General features: G+C 41.0%; 1 long non-coding RNA gene across 1 annotated transcript; it reads left to right on the forward strand.

Moving 5' to 3' along the window:
• The first annotated feature begins 1171 nt into the window (after positions 1-1171).
• LOC141078245 (uncharacterized) lies at positions 1172-1933 on the forward strand. The gene is made up of 3 exons (XR_012227730.1): positions 1172-1620; positions 1711-1767; positions 1853-1933. It is a non-coding gene; the product is annotated as an uncharacterized lncRNA (long non-coding RNA).
• Positions 1934-8378: the final 6445 nt, after the last annotated feature.

Consider the following 8378-nt stretch of genomic DNA (forward strand, 5'->3'; position numbering starts at 1 on the left):
GACAAGCGAGGGGATCATACACAGAGAGGACAGAGTGATACCAGAGGAGCAAGCAGAGAATAGTCAGAACGTAAGCAATGAGTCATAAACAGAGATAGCAACGCGGTACAAGGGGGCAGTCAGAGAGTAGTCAGGTCCAAGGCAAAAGAGTCATACACGGGAATAGCAGAGCAGTACCAAAGGAACAGGCAGAACTCATAACAGGGACAGAACCGGGTAAAAACCAAACAAGCATAAAGTATCACAGTCACAAGGCACACATACACACAAGGTCAACTAACTCAGCTGAGGGCTGGAGTATAACTGACACTGGACCTAGGTCGAGTGAGCATTAAATAGCTGCCCTCTGCCAGAGAGATGCAGAAACAATTAACCCCTGTCTGACCAGGACCGGCCAAAGACAAACCCCATCCTGGATTATGACAGAGACAAAATCATTCCTGCCTAAGAATTTATTTTTATGGCATTCAAGTAGTTCAACAAAACCCGAGGGGGGGTGATTTCCTGAAAGCTATGTCAAGGGTGGAATTCAGGTGGATATTCACCCTTGACAGCCTAGCCACAAGTGGTTTGAATCAGGAGACTGGACTATGTGCATTCTAATTTATTTCTTTTAGATCTTTTAAACTTTCTAACATTATGAATCACTATCAAGCGAAAAAAAAGCAAATTTCAATGTTAGTATGCCCCACATTTAATGGCACACTAATCTACCGGAATAGTTACCTATTTCTTTGAATAACCCAGCAATAGGTGCTAGTATAGGATATATAATTTTTATTTAGATTTTTATTTTTAGATTTTTAAATAAAATATTTATGTATGATTTTTAATTAATGAATCCTGTTATTTATTGACTAATATACTGATTTTTTTTTTGCGCAGCAAGATTTTAATTTAAATCCAATATACAATTCATGTTCTTTAAATAACATTAATTTAAGGGAAACCACATGTTTTTAAATTACTACAAATAAAAGATTTAAGTTTAAAATTAAACACTTTTTTAGTTTTACCAGGGCATAACATATGTTCCTAAACTACTTATATATTCATTATTATGCTTTATGAATTCATTTACACATTTATTTACTCCATTGAATCTATAAGGCAATAGGACATTTCTAGTGTCATATTCTCATTAATAAATAAATAACAGTTCCAAGAGAGATTACTCTATTTAATGCAGCCATTATGACATTTGTAGGTACTATAGATCCGTGACATTAACCAATCAGCGGCAGGTATAATCATGGAGGGAGGGGAGAAGCCTTTATAAGGACTGGATGTCTATTTGGGCATAGCTCTGACGAAGAGGGGAGATACCTCTCGAAACGCTTTGGCAGATTTTCCCACACGCCTATCCGTCCTGCAGCTCTGTGACGTCAAATCTGCTCAGCCCCCCTCCAACCATGCAGCTTCCTATCTGCCACTTCCAGCCGGAGCGCGCGAGGTGCTGGCGTCCTTCTGCACTTAGCAACTGAGCTTCCTGAGGCACTGCTTCGCGCGGAAAGTCTGTCAGCTCTCTGTGCCTTGCACACAGACACATCGGGTCCTTTTGGAACATCCAGGATACCTCACGGACTCTGCTATTGCGCTGCATCACCAATGGTAGCAAAAGTAAGTGCATTCTAGCAGTCTAGTAGAGCCTGGTAACTTTACAGTTGGCCAATTATATACGCTAATTCAAGCCTATTTACATTATTTCAGCAGCACCATTGGGCCATTCCAATTTATCCTCGGATTGTGCCACCAATGCGAATACAAGTAAGTGTCTAATATTGACACTCAATACATAGTGACCTTAACATTTGTATAGTAATCTATAAATGCACTTATATACTATTTTCAGCAATTGCATCAGCTGATAACTACATTTGATCATCCACTCGTTCTGTCTACGTGCTGCATCGACTATTATAAGTAAGTTATAGTCCTATATCACTTTATTTTCTACAGAGTTTTTTCAGAACCCTTTCATTTCAGTCCAGCACTTGTGATTACTTTGTATTCAGAATATCTTAGCAGATTACCTTTTACAAAGGAACACACAGAACCTGTTTTTATCACCAGCTGCTTCTGAATTCATAGTTCTATCCTCTCTGGGTGGCAGGCGCCCGTGTACATTTTTGAATTCAAATTAATCATTTGTTTAGGGAATTACTTTGGGGTATGACATTTTCTAGAATTAAAATGGAAATACTGCAAAGAGAGAAGAGCAATGGAGGCTTGGCAGTCGCAAATCCTTGGGCCAACTCCATAGCAGCTCAGCTGCAACATATTCGAGGCTGAGATGATCCTTGAAGTGGGGGGCTTCACGTTGCCTGTAACAATATCATTTTAATTCACCCAGATTTTATGAAGCTTTAGAATCACACAAGTTAAAGGCCCTCCCCATGGTATACTCCTTACAGTAGGGCTAAGTCATAGACTTTAGTGGAATGTAAAAGTGATGCAGAGCATACAAGCTACAGCTCAGCACACCTCTCTTTGGGAAACCCCATGGCTGTTTAAATCATCCGAATTGCAGGGATTTGGGAATTGGAGAACAAGAGGGATATTCAGACTGTCTAATATCTTAGCAGGCAGTTTGCTTAAGGAATTTTCTCAGCTACAAACTGACACAGGGCTAACTCATTTTGAATTATATAGATACATATATTTAAGGCACGCATATAACGCGGAAGGGTCAAGTCAAGACATATCTAAAATTATGATCATGCACAAAATAGACTTTTCACACTTTCCGGGCTGCTTGATATCAATATTACAGTATATAGTGTAATTTTGGATCTAGCCCTAGTGAAATATCCTATATGTTCTACAGCAAGATGGATGGGATTGGTCCTATTGAAGATTAGCACTGGCAGGACATTTTAGATACAGCTCCCCAAATATCATTAAGTGAATCCCATAGACTATGTCAACTATCTAATATATAAAGCTCAAAGTGTGTATGTATGTGTGTATGTATGTGTGTGTGCATGTGTGTGTCTATGTCCGGGATAGGCATCCGCACCGTCGCAGCTACAGCCACAAAATTTGGCTCAGTCACACGTCTGGACCCCGAGAGCGTCCTAAGCTTTGTTGTGAGGCAAAATTTTAACCCCGCGCGTTCCAATTCACCAAACAATTTTGCCCCTATCTACATACTGGGGAAAAAGTGTGTGCGTGTCAAGCCTCACCCCTCATTGTGATGTCATAATGCCCCTATTTGCATACTGGGGAAACAGTGTGTGCGTATCAAGCCCTGCCCCTCATTATGATGTCACAACGGTTGCCATGGCGACGCTGATGTCATCATAGGTCGCAAGCCCCGCCGCCGCTCATTATTATGTCATAATGGTTGACTATGGGATGGAGGATGTGTGATGGGTATATGGGCACTGGACTATGGGATGGAGGATATGTATGATGGATATATGGGCACGGGACTATGGGATGGCGGATATGTATATGGGCACGGGACTATGGGATGGAGAATGTGTGATGGGTATATGGGCACTTGACTATGGGATGGAGGATATGTTTGACGCGTATATGGGCACAGGACTATGGGATGGCGGATATGTATATGGGCACGGGACTATGGGATGGAGAATGTGTGATGGGTATATGGGCATTGGACTATGGGATGGAGGATATGTATGACGGGTATATGGGCATGGGGCTATGAGATGGCGGATATGTATGATGGGTATATGGGCACGGGACTATGAGATGGAGGATATGTATGATGGGTATATGGGCATGGGACTATGGGATGGAGAATATGTATGATGGGTATATGGGCATGGGACTATGGGATCGAGGATGTGTGATGGGTATATGGGCACTGGACTATGGGATGGAGGATATGTATGATGGGTATATGGGCACCTGACTATGGGATGGCGAATATGTATGATGGGTGTATGGGCATGGGACTATGGGATGGAGGGTGTGTGATGGGTATATGGGCACTCGACTATGGGATGACGAATATGTATGATGGGTATATGGGCATGGGACTATGGGATGGAGAATATGTATGATGGGTATATGGGCATGGGACTATGGGATGGAGAATATGTATGATGGGTATATGGGCATGGGACTATGGGATCGAGGATGTGTGATGGGTATATGGTCACTGGACTATAGGATGGAGGATATGTATGATGGGTATATGGGCACCTGACTATGGGATGGCGAATATGTATGATGGGTGTATGGGCATGGGACTATGGGATGGAGGGTGTGTGATGGGTATATGGGCAAGGGACTATGGGATGGAGGATGTGTTATGGGTATATGGGCACGGGACTATGGGATGGAGGATAATTATAATTTGCTACAACTAACCACAGTTAGTTACTATGCCCGGGCAGCGCCGGGCTATTCAGCTATAGCTAATAAATCAGGTCCATAGAATGCCTAAATTCCTTTTGACATAGGGCTCAGACCACACCCATTGTGCACTAGATGTATGACAAATCCAGCAGGCTTACTACATATGCTCTGGTCATCCCCTAACCTGGAATCCTTCTGGAAAGGTGTACTGGACATTATACAATATTCACTTATCCTTAATTATGACATATGCTAATACCAATTCCCAGAAATTCCCATGTGACATAATAATTCTTAGTCCAAAATTATGAAATGATTCTCTCTCTGTTCTAAGGTCTTGTAAACAAACGTATACACTGCATTAGCAAAAATATGTCAAGCTCTCATTACATTAGATTTTCCCCTGGAACTTTTGATCCAAGAACTCCATTCATGTCAGTTTTTTATCTTACCATCACATTCCCGGATTGCAATTCTTAAGTATAGACTGAGTACTGGACTCATACTGGTTTCTTTTTCAAACTGAGCCAATGATCTGAACCATACAGTATGCACTTCATTCATTCATGTGTAAACTTTTGCCTTCAATTTTTTTACACTTTTACAAGATATGAGTCAAACTAATTTTGTGCTGCCGGGGGTAGCCGAGACCCCAGAGAACATGATTCAGGTCGGTTTTTACCGACCCCACTTTTGCGATCACCGTTATTAACCGTATAATGTTGACTGCAAAAAAAGATGCGATTTTGCATTTACTTTCTCTCTCCTCTGATGTGATCACATATCAGAGGAGAGAGAAATAGGGTCACCGATCCCCCTGGTACCTCCTGGTGGTCCTCGGCCCATGTGCTTCCCCTCCACGGTTGACACCATCTTCTTCTGAAGAAAATGACAAGCGCATGTGCAGTGCGCCTGCCGAGATCTGCCTGCCGGCACCCGGCAAGACTTCATTCATGGTACATTTTGATCACTGTGATAAACCCTTAGTTAATGAAAAATAATGAAATAAAGAAAATGTATTTATTTTCATTTTTCCATTAGGGTTAGGGTTACGGTTAGGGTTAGAATTAGGTCTGGGGTTGAATTAGGGTTAGGGTTAGTGTTGGAATTAGGGTGAGGTTTGGATTTAGGGTTAGGGTTGGAATAAGGGTAAGAATTGGGGTTTGGGTTGGAATTAGGGTTAGGTTTGGAATTAGGGTTAGGGTTGGAATTAGAGTGAGGGTTGAAATGAGTGATAGGGGTGTGTTGGGGTTAGGGTTGTGGTTAGGGTTATGGTTAGGGTTGGGATTAGGGTTAGGGTTGTGTTTAAGGTTAGGGTTATGGTTAGGGTTGGGATAAGGGTAGGGGTGTGTTGGGGTTAGAGTTATGGTTAGGGTTGGGATTAGGGTTGGGGTGTGTTGCTGTTAGGTTTGTGGTAAGAGTTAGGGTTAGAGTTGGGATTAGGGATATGGGTATGTTGGGGTTAGGGTTGAGTTAGAATTGTGGGGTTTCCACTATTTTGGCACATCAGGGGGTCTCCAAACAAGACATGGCACCACCATTGATTCCAGACAACTTTGCATTCAAAGAGTCAAACGGTGCTCCCCTTCCGAGCCCCAACGTGTGCCCAAACAATGGTTTACCCCTACATATGAGGCATCAGTGTACTCAGGACAAATTGCACACAAGCTTTGGGGGTCTAATTTCTCCTGTTACCCTTGGAAAAATAAAAAATTGTGGGCTAAAACATCATTTTTGTGGAAAAAAATGATTTGTTATTTTCACGGCTCTGCGTTAAACTTCTGAGAAGCACTTAGGGGTTCAAAGTGCCCACCACACATCTAGATAAGCTCCTTAGGGGGTCTAGTTTCCAAAATGGGGTCACTTGTGGAGGGTTTATGCTGTTTAGGCACATCAGCGGCCCTGCAAACGCAACATGACGTTCGCAGACCATTCCATCAAAGCCTGCATTCCAAAAATGTGCTCCTTCCCTTCCGAGCTCTGCCATGCGTCCAAACAGAGGTCTCCCCACATATGGGGTATCTGAGTACTAAGGACAAACTGCACAACAACGTTTGGGATCCAATTTCTCCTTTTACCCTTGTGAAAAAAAATAGCGGGCTAAAAAAAATCATTTTGAGGAAAAAAATGATTTTTTTATTTTTAAGGCTCTGCGTTATAAACTTCTGTGAAGCATTTTGGGGTTCAAAGTGCTCACCACACATCTAGATAAGCTCCTTATGGGGTCTAGTTTCTAAAATGGGGTCACTTGTGGGGGGTTTCTACTGTTTAGGCACACCAGGGGCTCTGTGAATGCAATATGATGCTCGAAGACCATTCCATCAAAGTCTGCATTCCAAAACTGTGCTCCTTCCCTTCCGAGCTCTGCCATGCGCCCAAACATAGGTCTCCCCACATATGGGGTATCAGCATACTCAGGACAAACTGCACAACAATGTTTGGGATCCAATTTCTCCTTTTACCCTTGTGAAAAAAAATAGCGGGCTAAAAAAAATAATTTTTGAGGAAAAAAATGATTTTTTTATTTTCAAGGCTCTGCGTTATATACTTCTGTGAAGCATTTGGGGGTTCAAAGTGCTCACAACACATCTAGATAAGCTCCTTAGGGGGTCTAGTTTCTAAAATGGGGTCACTTGTGGGGGTTTCTACTGTTTAGGCACACCAGGGGCTCTGTGAACGCAATATGATGCTTGAAGACCATTCCATCCAAGTCTGCATTCCAAAACTGCGCTCTTCCCTTCCGACCTCTGCCATGGGCCCAAACAGTGGTCCCCCCACATATGGGGCATCAGCGTACTCAGGACAAATTACACAACAATATTGTGATTCAAATTTCTCTTGTTACTCCTGTGAAAATAAAAATTTGGGGGTGAAAACCACATTTTTGTGGAAAAAAATCTGGTTCCTTTTTTTCACGGCTCTATGTTATAAAATTCTGTGAAGCACTAGTAGGTTCAAAGTGCTCATGACACATCTAGATAAGTTCCTTAAGGAGTCTAGTTTCCAAAATGATGTCAATTGTTGTTGGTTTCCACTGTTTAGGCACATCAGGGGCTCTCCAAATGCATGGTGTCCAATCTCAATTCCAGCCAATTCTGCATTGAAAAAGTACAACGGCGCTTCTTCTATTCCAAGCCCTGACGTGCGCCAAAACAGTAGTTTACCCCACATATGGGGTATCGGCGCATTCAGGAAAAATTGCACAACAAATTTTGTGGTTCATTTTCTCTACAACACTTCTGGAAATAAAAAAAATGGTGCTGAATAAAATGTTTGTAAAAAAAGTTAAATGTTAATTTTTTCCTTCCACATTGCTTCAGTTCCAGTGAAGCACGAAAAGCATTAATTAACTTATTGAATATGGTTTTGAGCACCTTGAGCGGTGCAGATTTTAGAATGGTGTCACTTTTGGGTACTTTCTGTCATATTGACCCCTCAAAGTGACTTCAAATGTGATGTGGTCCGTAAAAAAATGGTTTTGTTTATTTTGTTGTAAAAATGAGAAATTGCTGCTCAACTTTTAACCCTTATAAGTTCCGAACAAAAAAAATTGGTTTCCAAAATTGTGCTGTTGTAAAGTAGATATGTGTGAAATGTTATTTATTAAGTATTTTGTGTGACATATCTCTCTGATTTAAGGGCATAAAAATAAAAAATTTTAAAATTAAAAAATTTAATTTTTTTTCTGCCATATTTCCATTTTTTTCATAAATAAACTCAAGTTATATCGAAGAAATTTTACCACTAACATAAAGTACAATATGTCACGAAAAAACAATCTCAGAATCAGTTAAAGCATTCCAGAGATATAACCTCATAAAGTGACAGTAGTCAGAATTGTAAAAATTGGCCTGGTCATTAAGCTGCAAATTGGCTCCGTGACTAAGGGGTTAATTTCTTTTTATTCAAATTTTCTTCACTTTGCCATTTTGGATAGAGAATAATCTGCTCTTATTGTAAGCAAATTTATTTTGCTCTTACACTGGACTTAAAGGGATTGTCTGGAAAATATATATTTTTAACAAAATAACAAAATCCTTAAAATG

The sequence above is a fragment of the Dendrobates tinctorius genome, unplaced genomic scaffold (genome assembly GCF_039654945.1).
Source record: "Dendrobates tinctorius isolate UK_male_01 unplaced genomic scaffold, ASM3965494v1 ptg000016l, whole genome shotgun sequence".
Lineage (NCBI taxonomy): Eukaryota > Metazoa > Chordata > Amphibia > Anura > Dendrobatidae > Dendrobates > Dendrobates tinctorius.